The following is a 15294-nucleotide window of genomic DNA, read 5'->3' as shown; positions in this document are numbered from 1 at the left end:
TGCATGATATACAGGCTGTATACCGTGTATTACTTTCAGATCATTTGCTGGGCATTACCTAAAATCTTCCATATGTGGGTGAGTAAACAAATCTCTCCGTAATGTATGTGTGTGTGTGTGTGTGTGTGTGTGTGTGTGGGCGCAATCACCTAATTATGGTTGCAGGGGTTGTGTCTCAGCTCCTGGCCCTGCTTCTCTGCCGGCAGCTAATGGGTTCACTCTCTCCTGGCTGCGTGAGCCCTATCATACCTATACTTAAAGCTATGAATGGATTCTACCTCTACAGCTTTGCAGTCTAGGTCGTTCTACTTCCTGACTAATCTAAGGCTAAAGAAATATTTCCTGACATCTTTGCTGCTTTCTCATTGCTACATCGCTGCTGCATCCTCACTGCTGCATCACTGCTGCATCCTCACTTTTGCATCACTGCTGCATCCCCACTGTTGCATTACTGCTGTATCCTCACTGCTGCATCACTGCTGCATCTTCACTGTTGCATCACTGCTGCATCCTCACTGTTGCATCACTGCTGCATCTTCACTGTTGCATCACTGCTGCATCCTCACTGCCGCATCACTGCTGCATCCTCACTGTTGCATCACTGCTGCATCCTCACTGCCGCATCACTGCTGCATCCTCACTGTTGCATCACTGCTGCGTCCTCACTGTTGCATCACTGCTGCATCACTGCTGCATCCTCACTGCCGCATCACTGCTGCATCTTCACTGTTGCATCACTGCTGCATCCTCACTGTTGCATCACTGCTGCATCATTGCTGCTGCATCACTGTTGCATCACTGCTGCATCCTCACTGTTGCATTACTGATGTATCCTCACTGCTGCATCACTGCTGCATCTTCACTGTTGCATCACTGCTGCATTCTCACTGTTGCATCACTGCTGTATCCTCACTGTTGCATCACTGCTGTGTCCTCACTGTTGCATCACTACTGCATCCTCACTGTTGCATTACTGATGTATCCTCACTGCTGCATCACTGCTGCATCTTCACTGTTGCATCACTGCTGCATCTTCACTGTTGCATCACTGCTGTGTCCTCACTGTTGCATCACTGCTGCATCCTCACTGTTGCATTACTGATGTATCCTCACTGCTGCATCACTGCTGCATCTTCACTGTTGCATCACTGCTGCATCCTCACTGTTGCATCACTGCTGCATCCTCACTGTTGCATCACTGCTGCATACTCACTGTTGCATCACTGCTGCGTCCTCACTGTTGCATCACTGCTGCATCACTGCTGCATCCTCACTGCTGCATCCTCACTGCCGCATCACTGCTGCATTCTCACTGCTGCATCCTCACTGCTGCATCATCACTGCTACATCATCACTGCTGCATCACTGCTGCATCATCACTGCTACATCATCACTGCTACATCATCACTGCTGCATCACTGCAGCATCACTGCTGCAGCCTCACTATTGCTTTCCAGTGTTGACACAAACCCAGTCATACACACAAGTATTGGGGAAACAAAACTTGATTAACAAACTCTATCTTTTCCAGACCATCACTCAATTAGGATCAAAGAAAATTGTTTGCTCTTCACTGCCAATGAGCTAAAATATATCAGTTTGAATTGTACAACTCAAATGAAAAAAATTTAATTCGTTGATGGAAAAGAACATGTTAACGATTCGTTACCTTGCTGACTACATCAAAACACAAGCGAGTACTGTGGTACTGTCTGGTAGTCGTTGTCTGGTAGCCACTGGTAGGCACTATTTGGTAGGTACTGTCTGGTACACACTGTGTAGTAGGCACTGTCTGGTAGGCATGTTTGGTAGTCAACGTCTAGAAGGCGCTGTATGATAGACACTGTCTAGAAATCACTGTGGCATTATGGCACTGCCTGGTAACCATTGTTATGGCTGTGGCACGGCACTGTGTGGTAGCCATTACAACTACTGTGGCACTGCCTGCCGGTTATTACAACTATTGTGGCACTGCCTGGCAGTCATTACAACTACTGTGGCACTGCCTGGAAGTCATTACAACTACTGTGGCACTGTCTGCTAGCCATTACAACTACTGTGGCACTGCCTGACAGTTATTACAACTACTTTGCCACTGCCTGGCAGTCATTACAACTACTGTGGAAATGTCTGGTAGCCATTACAACTACTGTGGCACTGTCTGGTAGCCATTACAACTACTGTGGCACTGCTTGGTAGCCATTACAACTACTGTGACACTGTCTGGTAGCCATTACAACTACTGTGGCACTGCCTGGCAGTTATTACAACTACTGTGCCACTGCCTGGCAGTCATTACAACTACTGTGGCACTGTCTGGTAGCTATTACAACTACTGTGGCACTGTCTGGTAGCCATTACAACTACTGTGGCACTGCTTGGTAGCCATTACAACTACTATGGCACTGTCTGGTAGCCATTACAACTACTGTGGCACTGTCTGGTAGCCATTACAACTACTGTGCCACTGCCTGGCAGTCATTACAACTACTGTGGCACTGTCTGGTAGCCATTACAACTACTGTGCCACTGCCTGGCAGTCATTACAACTACTGTGGCACTGTCTGGTAGCCATTAAATCTGTGGCACTGTCTGGTAAGCACTGTAATTACTGTAGCAGTGATAGTCCTTTGTAATTACTGCGTCACTGGTAATATTTATATATGTTGTGGTTTTTTGTATTTCATGTGAAAAAATATATAATAAAAATATTTTGAAAAATCTGAATACTATTTTTGGTAAATAGATATTAAGAAAAAAATAGAGGAAAATGGAAGAATGCATTTATTTTTCACCTGATACTGTATCTATATGGAACTTGATAAGGGTTAGACCATGAGGCCTTTTTCAAAAATTTTTTGGACATTTCTGTCGAATGTGTGTGTGTGTGTGTGTGTGTGTGTGTGTGTGTGTGTGTGTGTGTGTGTGTGTGTGTGTGTGTGTGTGTGTGTGTGTGTGTGGTCCATCCTGGGACATCTGGAACACTGTGTGTGTGTGTCAGGTGGACCATGCTGGGACGTCTCCAGCACTGTGTGTGGTCCAGATGGTCCATATTGGGACGTCTCCAGCAGTGTGTGTGGTCCAGGTGGACCATATTGGGACATCTCCAGCACTGTGTGTGGTCCAGCTGGACCATGCTGGGACGTCTCCAGCACTGTGTGTGGTCCAGCTGGACCATGCTGGGACGTCTCCAGCACTGTGTGTGGTCCAGCTGGACCATGCTGGGACGTCTCCAGCAGTGTGTGTGGTCCAGGTGGACCATATTGGGACATCTCCAGCACTGTGTGTGGTCCAGCTGGACCATGCTGGGACGTCTCCAGCAGTGTGTGTGGTCCAGGTGGACCATATTGGGACATCTCCAGCACTGTGTGTGGTCCAGCTGGACCATGCTGGGACGCCTCCAGCACTGTGTGTGGTCCAGCTGGACCATGCTGGGACGCCTCCAGCACTGTGTGTGGTCCAGGTGGACCATGCCGGGACGCCTCTAGCACTGTGTGTGGTCCAGGTGGACCATGCCGGGACGCTTACAACGATCTGTACCTCACCTTCTCATCACTATAACATCTACTACTTTCAATTTCAACTTTCTCTTCATATCCTCTCAATCTTCTCTTCACATTTCCCTCAAGGAAGGTTCCTTGATGCTGGTGAGTGGCTCTTGATCTAGGGAATTGGATCTGTGCACCAGTTCCCTGAACCGACTCTGAATGCCTTCCATATCCCCCCCCCTCACAGGCGCTGTATAATCCCTACGAGTTTAGCACTCTCCATAATAATAATAATAATAATAATAATAATAATAATTCTCTTCACAGTTTGCAGTTTCTCTCTTGAATCTCCCAGTAGCACGTTATCTGAAAACGGTAACTGAAAAGGGGAGTCTGATAAACGGAAATCTGTAAATGGATGCGGAAAGAACTGGGCAACAAATTCGCTAAGTGAACCAAAGACCACAGAGCCACCGGTGTCCTGCATCAATGTCGCCTGTTTATCAAAAACATGTCTGTGTGATAGATTTATAAAGTCTAGCCTGTGCACTGGGAACTAAAAGGCCGCGGTATTGCCATTCAGATAGGCAGCAGCCAGGCATTGTTGGCACTAACCGGCATCGTTGGCACTGACCTTCACTGCCTCCAAGAAGCTACGTGTAAACTGTTTAATTTAAAATGTTGGAATACGTATGAGTTTTTTTTTTTTTTTTTTGAAGGTATGGAGGAGAGGATATTTGAATCCAGAGTCATTCAGTTTAGAGTGAAGGCTCCTTTAAGATTGGCATCCCTGGCACTGGAAAGACACGGGTGCAAAGCGACGTTTCATCGCCAGACGTTTCGCTCTACGTTGATTTTATTTGATAAAGCTCTACAGAGAGCGAAACGTTTTCACAGTTAATATTTCTTGTGTGTCTGTTTCTCCCTCACTGTTGTGGCTAGTACACTGTGGTACTGTTTATTCCAGCCATGTTTGTGTGGGTGTGTGTTATGTAGAGGGAAAAATATAAAATGAAATCAGTGTAAACAGTGTCAGTGTGACGACTGTGAGAGTGCACACTTGGCACCTCTGGTTTATCAAGTGTAGCGAGAGAGCACAGTTGGCTCCTTTGGTGTATTAAAAAGAAAAAACAATAAAATACATAACAAGATTGGTGGTGTAATGGTGCGTGTCCCCGGCAGCTGACATGGCGAGGACACGGCAGGGAGTGTGGTATGCATTAAGGTGCTTGGGGTGGTGATTCAGGAGTGCCAGGTGGCACTGAGGTAGGTGTGCAGGGGTAACTGGTGGTACTGAAGTAGAGATGAGGGGTACCTAGTGGCACTGAGGTAATGGCCGTTGATAGGCAGCTGAGTGACAGTCTTGAGACTTGGCATTCCACAAGTCAGGCAATTAAGTAATGATCTTTGAGAGTGGCACTTCCGCACACCAGTCACTAGACTGAAAGCCTTGAAGAGTGGCACTCCCACGTGTCAATCACCACATTAAGAGCCTTGGGTCGAGGCACTCATACTACTCACTCACACACACACACACACACATGATGGAAGGAATAGACTCTGAAGTGCCCCTATTCGCAGATGATGTGAAGTTGATGAGAAGAATTAAATCGGATGAGGATGGGGCAGGACTGCAAAGAGACCTGGCCAGGTTGGACACGTGGTCCAGAAACTGGCTTCTCGAATTCAACCACGCCAAATGCAAAGTCATGAAGATTGGGGAGGGACAAAGAAGACCGCAGACAGAGTATAGGCTAGGTGGACAAAGGCTACAGACCTCACTCAGGGAGAAAGATCTTGGGGTGACCATAACACCGAGCACGTCACCGGAGGCACACATCAACCAAATAACTGCTGCAGCATACGGGCTCCTGGCAAACCTGAGAATACCATTCCGATACCTTAATAAGGAATCGTTCAAGACACTGTACACTGTGTATGTTAGGCCCATACTGGAGTATGCAGCACCAGTCTGGAACCCACACTTGGTCAAGCACGTCAAGAAGTTAGAGAAAGTACAAAGGTTTGCAACAATGCTAGTTCCAGAGCTCAGGGGAATGTCGTACGAGGAAAGGTTGAGGGAAATCGGACTGACGACACTGGAGGACAGAAGGGTCAGGGGAGACATGATAATTGCATACAAGATACTGAGGGAAATAGACAAGGTGAACAGAGACAGGATGTTCCTGAGAGGAGACACAGAAACAAGGGGTCACATTTGGAAGCTGAAGACTCAGACGAGTCACAGGGACGTTAGGAAGTATTTCTTCAGTCATAGAGTCGTCAGGAAGTGGAATAGCCTAGCAAGTGAAGTAGTGGAAACAGGAACCATACATAGTTTTAAGAAGAGATATGACAAAGCTCAGGAAGCAGAGAGGGAGAGGACCTAGTAGCGATCAGTGAAGAGGCGGGGCCAGGAGCTGAGTCTCGACCCCTGAAACCACAATTGGGTGAGTACACACACACACACACACACACACACACACACACACACAAAAGCACCAACAGCTGGAATGACAGCCTTGAAGAGTGGCACTCTCAAGCGTCAAGCACTTCATTAAGAGCCTTGAGAAGGCTCTCTCTCTCTCTCTCTCTCTCTCTCTCTCACACACACACACACACACACACACACACACACACACCAATAGCTAGAGTGAGCGCCTTGAAGAGTGGCACTCTCACGTCAATCACTGCAATAAGAGCCAGTGAGCTGGGCACACACCCCCACACCACACCAAACTCCAAAATAATCAACCCAGGTCATGACGCTGATGATGGTCAACACTGTGACTCCATCCCCTCCCTCCCTACCCATCTCCCGTGTGCAATCATCCCATCACACTTGATCAACAAGGCATGTCATGCACCAGAGTGTCTTGTCAACACATTGCTTTGCACTCAGGATACCTGATGCATGTATCTTCTTCAGATATTCGACATATTGTTTGCAGTCAAGATACCTAACTAGCTCCTTTATCAACTTATGAACGGGTGAGAAGTGACAGTGTAAGCAGCCAGTGTTTACATTAAAAGGCTGTTTGCAAATTTATATTATTACTTAATTTTATTGAAAAAATATTTTTTAATGCTAACCTGAACATTTTAAGCATTTTTTTCGGATACATAAATATGGTACAAGTTACAGGAGCTCCAGGGGTGACTAATGCCTTGTCTAACGTGAGGGGTAAACTCTCTGCCAGGTAAGATGGTAATTAGGCCTTCAATATATGTGTGTATGTGTCTGTGTGTTGCAGTAGCAGCTACTATTAGTAGTGGTAGTAGTACCAATAGTAGTAGTAGTAGTAGTAATAGTGCTAGAAGTAGTAGAATTTGATGCCAAAGGCACTTGTCGATATACACTTGGTCTGTTTTGTGTGTGTGTGTGTGTTCTGTGAATTGGGGTAGAAGCAGCAGAACGTTGCAGTAGTAGTAGCAGCAGCAGTAGTTACGGTATTCGTAGTGGAAGTATTTGTAGTAGCAGTAGCGTAAATGCTGGTGAAGAAGAGGCTGTGTTATCTGAGCAATGAATTATTATGTGTAATGTTTCTCAAGTTGACACAGTCATTGGGAACCTTGTCACCTGATGACTCACTACGCAAGTTTCCAAGCAAGTCCTTTGAACTTCAAGTTAGAGCTAAGTCAGGAATATTTAATTACTTTCTTGTTTAAATTATTTTTATTTTCTTCATGTTCCTGTTTGCCTATGTCTTAACTGGCATAGTTCTAATCTAACCTAATCTAGGCCTAATATAAATGATTACCATTCACTACATTCTGACTCTATTTCCTCACACAGAGGTATTATACAGTGACAAGTGTTTTACTAGGTCACATATCCGGTTTGTGGAATAGTGTTGTGGAAACGTTACATATACCAGGGATAAAGTCTCTAACGGGCGAAATGTCGTCTCAGTACAGTGTCATAAACCATGTAATGTGTTTTATTGATATATTCTCATCGACACCGTGATTCCCATTCCCCATCTGACACCTGGTTGACATTGACTTCCTCCTGCTCACCTGCCACCATCCCCTGACACCTGGTCGACATTGTAACACCCTCCTCCCCACCATTCCTTGACACCTGGTTGACATTGTGACACCCTCCTCCTCACCATCCCCTTTCACCCGGTCGACACTATGACACCCTCCTCACCATCCCCTTTCACCTGGACCCTGGTCGACACTGTGACACCCTCCTCACCATCCCCTTTCACCTGGACCCTGGTCGACACTGTGACACCCTCCTCACCATCCCCTTTCACCTGGACCCTGGTCGACACTGTGACACCCTCCTCCTCACCACCCCCTTTCACCTGGTCAACACTGTGACACCCTCCTCCTCACCATCCCTTTTCACCTGGTCGACACTGTGACACCCTCCTCCCTACCATCCCCTGACACCTGGCTCACATTAGCGAGAACGAGTTGCCCTGATTGTCAACAAGTTGCAGGCAGTTATGGCAGACACACTCACCATTAACACAGCTCATATGCTCTTAATGCCTCCAGACTTGAAGAAGTGTAAGTCATTGTCTCAAGATAATGTAGCCCCACGGAATTCGCCTCATAGGATATACACACTGAGAAGTGTGTTTCTCTTAGTGTATATATGCTGAGACAATTTAAATCCCTATTCTGAATATTAAAGCATTTGTGCTAGTGATGAAAGGTTACTCACAGTATTAACGATCCTGTATATGGCCTTTAAGCCTCATTAAGTAGCACTTAAGTCCCCCCCCCCGTCTTCTAATAACATGTTCAGTTTTCTACTACAATCTACCATGTCCATAATTACTATCGCGACGGTGCCATGTTGCTGGTAAAGGGCTCTTGATCCAGAGACTTGGAGTTTTCCTTTCCTTCCTCAGATCAAATTTGATTACGTTCCATTTCCCAGACGCTGTGTGGCCTCTACGGGTTTCCCGTTTTACCCTGGATTTATAATAATTTAGTTAATATTTAAGTTAATGAGTTTAAAGTTTTGATGTATTCAGCCTTTTATTGTATTGCTTGTAGCGCTAAACGCATTTGGGTCATTAACTGTATTTCATGTGTTAGAGGCTCAGTCTTCCGACCGCAAAATGCGTCGCGATCTCTCACAGTTAACACACTGGCCTATGAATTTTGGGTCTTGCCTGCCGTGGGTTCGAGACTCGCCCGTTTTGAGAGCACTCAGACTTTTCGTAATTACATCAACGTGTTAAGCATTACCCTGCATAATGGTGCTTTCAGTCATTAGGGAATACTTCCTGTGGTTACTGAGGCGTGATGAAGTATGCAAGCAAGCGTCGAGGGAATTCTTGTAGCACGATTGTCTCTTAACTACCACCAGATACCGCTGACTACCAGCATCTTGGGACCTCTTCTTCCAAGACTCTCTCTCTCCTTGCCAGCAGACACAGCTGTTTACCAGCATCTTCAAACTGTGTTACCACGATGGCATTCGTCCTTCTGATTGTGACAAGCGGAAAATTAACGTTTAAGATGTATCTGTTTGATGCTGTCGCTATGGTGAAATTGCACACGCATTTGCATGTGCAAGCAGTCAAACACACACACACACACACACACACACACACACACACACCACAATCTTCAACACATCCCTGGAAACTGGGCAACTACCTGAGGTATGGAAGACGGCAAATGTAGTTCCCATTTTCAAAAAAGGAGACAGAAAAGAGGCACTAAACTATAGACCTGTGTCATTGACGTGTATAGTATGCAAAATTATGGAGAAGATTATCAGGAGGAGAGTGGTGGAGCACCTGGAACGGAACAGGAGTATAAATGCCAACCAGCACGGATTCACGGAAGGCAAATCCTGTGTCACAAACCTTCTGGAGTTTTATGATAAAATAACAGAAGTAAGACAAGAGAGAGAGGGGTGGGTTGATTGCATCTTCTTGGACTGCAAGAAGGCTTTTGACACAGTTCCTCACAAGAGATTAGTGCAGAAGCTAGAGCATCAGGCGCATATAACAGGAAGGGCACTGCAATGGATCAGAGAATACCTGACAGGGAGGCAACAACGAGTCATGGTACGTAATGATGTATCACAGTGGGCACCTGTGACGAGCGGGGTCCCACAGGGGTCGGTCCTAGGACCAGTGCTATTTTTGGTATATGTGAACGACATGACGGAAGGGTTAGACTCAGAAGTGTCCCTGTTTGCAGATGATGTGAAGTTAATGAGGAGAATTAAATCTGATGAGGACCAGGCAGGACTTCAAAGAGACCTGGACAGACTGGACACCTGGTCCAGCAAATGGCTTCTCGAATTTAATCCTGCCAAATGCAAAGTCATGAAGATAGGGGAAGGGCACAGAAGACCACAGACAGAGTATAGGCTAGGTGGCCAAAGACTGCAAACCTCACTCAAGGAGAAAGATCTTGGGGTGAGTATAACACCGAGCATGTCTCCGGAAGCACACATCAATCAGATAACTGCTGCAGCATATGGGCGCCTGGCAAACCTGAGAACAGCATTCCGACACCTTAGTAAGGAATCATTCAAGACACTGTACACCGTGTATGTCAGGCCCATACTGGAGTATGCAGCACCTGTTTGGAACCCGCACTTGATAAAGCACGTCAAGAAACTAGAGAAAGTACAAAGGTTTGCAACAAGGTTAGTTCCAGAGCTAAGGGGAATGTCCTATGAAGAAAGATTAAGGGAAATCGGCCTGACGACACTGGAGGACAGGAGGGTCAGGGGAGACATGATAACGACATATAAAATACTGCGTGGAATAGACAAGGTGGACAAGGACAGGATGTTCCAGGGAGGGGACACAGAAACAAGAGGCCACAATTGGAAGTTGAAGACACAAATGAGTCAGAGAGATAGTAGGAAGTATTTCTTCAGTCATAGAGTTGTAAGGCAGTGGAATAGCCTAGAAAATGACGTAGTGGAGGCAGGAACCATACACAGTTTTAAGACGAGGTTTGATAAAGCTCATGGAGCGGGGAGAGAGAGGGTCTAGTAGCAACCGGTGAAGAGGCGGGGCCAGGAGCTAGGACTCGACCCCTGCAACCACAAATAGGTGAGTACACACACCACACATTCCCCCTCCCTATAGCTATAACCCTCAATCCTTCCCTCTGTAACAATGCACACACCAGCTCCAGTCTCACCTCTCCCCCTCCTCATATGCAAATAGCAAACACAAAGCCTAAGTACCATATATTAGAGCGCAAAAAAAAGAATGCTCATAGCAGGGTACACAAATGCAGATGTGTTATCCAAAGAATGCTGAACTGAAAGAATGGGCAGCAGAGGCAAATCCCAGACGTAATAGCTATCACAGAGACAAAGCTGTCTGGAATATTACATTATCTATTCCAAATAGGATATCAGTAATGAGGAAACGTAGGAGGGGAGGAGTTACACTTCTGTTCAGAAAATAATGGAGTTTTAAAGAGAGGAATAAGCAGAACTTAGCAAAATGACTGAGTAGTAGGAACACTCTACTGTAGAAGGTTGGATCCATAGTAGTAGCAGAGGCAGTGATCTACAACCCACCAACAAAGAGTAGCAGATGAAGACAGAAATACCATGACAACTAGAAAGCAATGGTTCATACAACAGAGGAAGAAGCAGGAAGAGCCTGTGTGGAGCAAGGAACGCCATATTGGCAACTTTCTTAGTACTGGCGATGTTTGTCTCGTTGTGGTTTCACGATCTTTGTCTTCTTGCATTTGTCACTGCAGGCATCATCATTGTGTGAACCATAGTTGCAGGCATAATAACTTCAGGCATCATAACCGCAGACATCAGCAATCCAGGCATCATCATTACAAGCATCATTACTACAGGCATCATCACTGCAGGCATCATCACTACAGGCATCATCACTGCAGGCACCATCACTACAGGCTTCACCACTATAGGCATCATCACTACAGGCATCATCACTGCAGGCATCATCACTACAGGCATCATCACTACAGGCATCATCACTGCAGGCATCATCACTGTAGGCATCACTACAGGCATCATCACTGCAGACATCATCACTGCAGGCATCATCACTGCAGACATCATCACTGCAGGCATCATCACTACAGGCATCACCATTACAGCATCATCACTGCAGGCATCATCACTGCAGGCATCATCACTACAGGCATCATCACTACAGGCATCATCACTGCAGGCATCATCACTGTAGGCATCACTACAGGCATCATCACTGCAGGCATCATCACTGCAGGCATCATCACTACAGGCATCATCATTACAGCATCATCACTGTAGGAATCACTACAGGCATCATCACTGCAGACATCATCACTGCAGGCATCATCACTACAGACATCATCATTACAGCATCATCACTGCAGGCATCATCACTGCAACATTCTCTCATCTTCCGTACGAGATCACTGACGGGGGCAGTCATTATCATTTTTGGCATAAAAAAAAATGCCGCCGCACTCATGAATCTTTTTCTTTTTACTTGTCAATAGGTCGACCGAATTTAGATTTTCTTCAGCATAGTTTGTGGAGTGACAGGCTGAGGGGAGCGAGTCTCCCTGACTGGAAGACTGCGTTGCACACAACTCTGGAGTAAAGGCGATCGAATTCCTTAACATTGTGAGCTTAATCGTGACTGTGCATTGTTGCATACTAGTTGAATGATTGAATAAAATGTCAGTAGTGGTTCTTACAGGAAAGATATCATAGTCTCTCACATTTTTCTCCCGTAAGAAAAGCCATGTTCATGAGAAAGAAGAACATGACTCGTTCAACATTGTTTTTCTTTTATCCAGTCACGACTGATACGATTTCTGTTGCAATACTGATGTTTGCATTATTGATGCACGGATTCTCCTGCAGATGTGTGTATGTTGCCGTGCTTCACCTCTTCTCGAAGTTCCGTAGCTTGATGACCGTTCGCCAAAAGCTCCTCACAGGCTACTCGATCCATACTCGTCAAATCTGAGCAAAAACAGGCTTTCATGATGACTGAACACAAGATGCGGATTTCGAGATCGAGAGATATTACAGGTTCGAACATCTTCATTATTCCATCGATCACAATCATTTTCCCACTTATTATTGTTTGAATTACCCGCTTCCTAAAAAAGGCAGGTGATGCTGGGGCACGAGCCCCCACGCCCTCCTTCTGACAAGGTGGGTGCTGGGGTATGAGACCCCCACACCTGCCTCCTGACAAGGCATGTGCAGGGAAGAAAACTTTTGAACCCATTGGAAGAACTACTAAAGTAAGAATGTTTCTCATTAACATTTTTACATTCGTATCTTACGAGGCACAAAATATACCCAAACTTGGTTGAGTTATTCTGGTAGTAATAATAATCCTTACACATATTGGACCATTTCGTCGGGTCCCAGACACAGGTCAGCACCAATGAACGGGTCGGTTCTTAGAAACACTGGTGTTGTTTTTTTTCCTGACGAAGAAACTAACAAGACTGTGTTTTATTACTGAAGATGTGTGTGTGAAAACACAAAAGCGTTCAGGTCGTTTCATTCTATTATTAGTTAATATGTTAATTTTGCTAATAGGTGGATTTATGTGTGTGTGTGCGTGTGTGTGTGTGTGTGTGTGTGTGTGTGAGTGGGATCCTGCTGTGGCCGCGGCAGGAGGCAGGTCTGAGGCAGTGATGGGGTAGTGTTAGACCCGCTGTGAGCACCAGGGCGTCACTGTATTGATCATCTGTTGTTGATGTACAAGAGCAGTCAACTTGCCTGTCAGGTCACGTGCGGGAGTCGGAGGGGGGCGTGGTGCGTGCTTCACCAAGTGTTGTACACGCTTCCTCTACCACGCGTTGTACACGCTCTCTAACCACGTGGTGTACACACCTTACACCGCGTGTTGTGCTCACCCTTCCATCAAGTGCTTCACCGCTCTTAACACAGGTCACCAGCGGGGAGGTGGTGTTGAGACAGGCGCAGTACCGTCATGACGCCTCACATACCAGCATGTACGGTGTGCGTGTCAGGCGATCATAGCTCTGACCCAGGTGCTGGCCTCTCATGCCTCCATAATAACAACCCCAGCTGAACTCGCTTTGTCCAGATAATAACGGTGAGCCACGATGGGTAGCCAAGGCAAGGTAAGTAAAGTCACTCCGGGTCATTCGAGGTACATCAGATAGGGAACACTCCTCACTGCGCCTTCCACTGCTAATTTAATTATAAAACGAAATTTTTGTAATTGTTAGAACTGCAAAAAATGGATCTGTTTTCTAAAGCTTTCACTGTTTCACCAACGCAGGGGCGAAAGTGTAACTTGATTATCACCAGGAGGTAAATGGACCTTGTTTTTTACACGTGAACTTCAAGGTTTCGTGGATTCCCGAAGGAGGAACACTGAGGGCGGCGACGTAAGTGCTCAGGGAGAAAAATGGGGTGTCGTGTGCCGTGTCTCCACCACTATAGGTTACCTGACGTGGACCCCGTATGTGTGTCTTGGAGGCACTGAGCTCCCTCACGCCAGAGGCAGCAGTCCTCAGCTCCCCCTCTCGACCCTCCACCCCCGCCTCCCCCAGGAACCTAGAGGCATGTTGTCCTCTCCGCTGGACCAATCACGGGGATCTAACACCCTGACGTCATCTACCCCCCATTTTATATTTTAAGTCAATAATGCAGGTCGGAGGGTGGTCAGTACCTGGAAGGGGATAAAATACTGGTGGGGCTATTAACCTGCAACCAGCGTTCGGTCTCACCTTGAAGCGGACACCCTTAATTATCCAGGCTAATATTAGAGCAAGGTCACGGATGGGCTTTGATGATTAATATTTTTTTTCAGTGGTCCTCAACGCTGTGCTAATGGTGTGAAGTTAGCCACTGTGAATTTATTTGATGAGGTCCGGGATGAATCTCCCCGTCTTATTCTGGGGAGTTGGTAAACTTCTTCAATGTGGGTTCGGGCAAGATGCTACGAAGAACAGGGCCGGACATGGGAGTTTACGTGCCTTAGCAGGTAGATACCGTACTAGTAGACACCGTATGGGTAGACACCTGCAGGTAGACACCTACATGTAGACACCGTGTGGGTAGACACCGTGCATGTAGACACCTACAGCTAGACACCGTGTGGGTAGACACCGTGCATGTAGACACCTACAGCTAGACACCGTGTGGGTAGACACCGTACATGTAGACACCTACAGCTAGACACCGTGTGGGTAGACACCGTACTTGTCTTTAGGAAAGCTGCAGACAAGCACTCTTGCAAACAACAAACATATCTTTATCAAGATATCTCGTATTACCCTCAGTAATAAGAGCAATAATGATAACTAGGCTAGTAATCTTATTATCTTATCTCTTTATTTTATTAATTAATAATAACTAGCGAGTTATTTCCTCCAGTTATATTCCAGATGGAAGATGTTCCAAAACTACAATTATAAACGTAAAAAAACATTCGAAACGTCTTTTCGAACGAGTGAGTCTGATCATTGCTAATGTTGAAACAACTGTTGACTGCATGATAGTGTTATTGAAGAATGATACATGTCGGGAATGATGACTGTTAAAGAATGATTAACGTGTGTGTGTGTGTGTGTGTGTGTGTGTGTGTGTGTGTGTGTGTGTGTGTATGCATGTATATACCATGAGTGACTTGTCATTCCAAGCACTATGTTCATCATAACTTGATGAACACCTCAGCTTGATGAACACCTCCGCTCGCGTGGGTGTGGACGGTAAGGGAGCCTGCTGTCTGTGCAGCTGCTTCTGCTGCTGTTACTGTTGTTATTATTACGAGTCTTGACTGTCACATGGTGTTGCTGTTGTTTTTACTGTGTGGGATACCTCTAGTATTTT

At 46.1% G+C, this 15294-nt stretch overlaps 1 protein-coding gene across 4 annotated transcripts in view; it reads right to left on the bottom strand.

Moving 5' to 3' along the window:
* The window catches only part of LOC128686773 (anoctamin-10), a 205795-nt gene that overhangs the window by 69018 nt on the left and 121483 nt on the right, over nt 1–15294 (bottom strand). The window contains exon 1 of one of the 4 annotated variants that reach the window (XM_070082246.1): nt 13206–13910. The exons of the other annotated variants lie outside the window; for them this stretch is intronic. The gene's annotated coding sequence lies outside the window, so the exon portion shown is untranslated. Of the gene's footprint in view, nt 1–13205; nt 13911–15294 lie in introns of those variants that run through there. 4 annotated transcript variants of the gene reach the window in all.

Source organism: Cherax quadricarinatus, chromosome 7 (genome assembly GCF_038502225.1).
Source record: "Cherax quadricarinatus isolate ZL_2023a chromosome 7, ASM3850222v1, whole genome shotgun sequence".
NCBI lineage: Eukaryota > Metazoa > Arthropoda > Malacostraca > Decapoda > Parastacidae > Cherax > Cherax quadricarinatus.
This window is presented reverse-complemented; position numbering and strand designations above follow the sequence as displayed.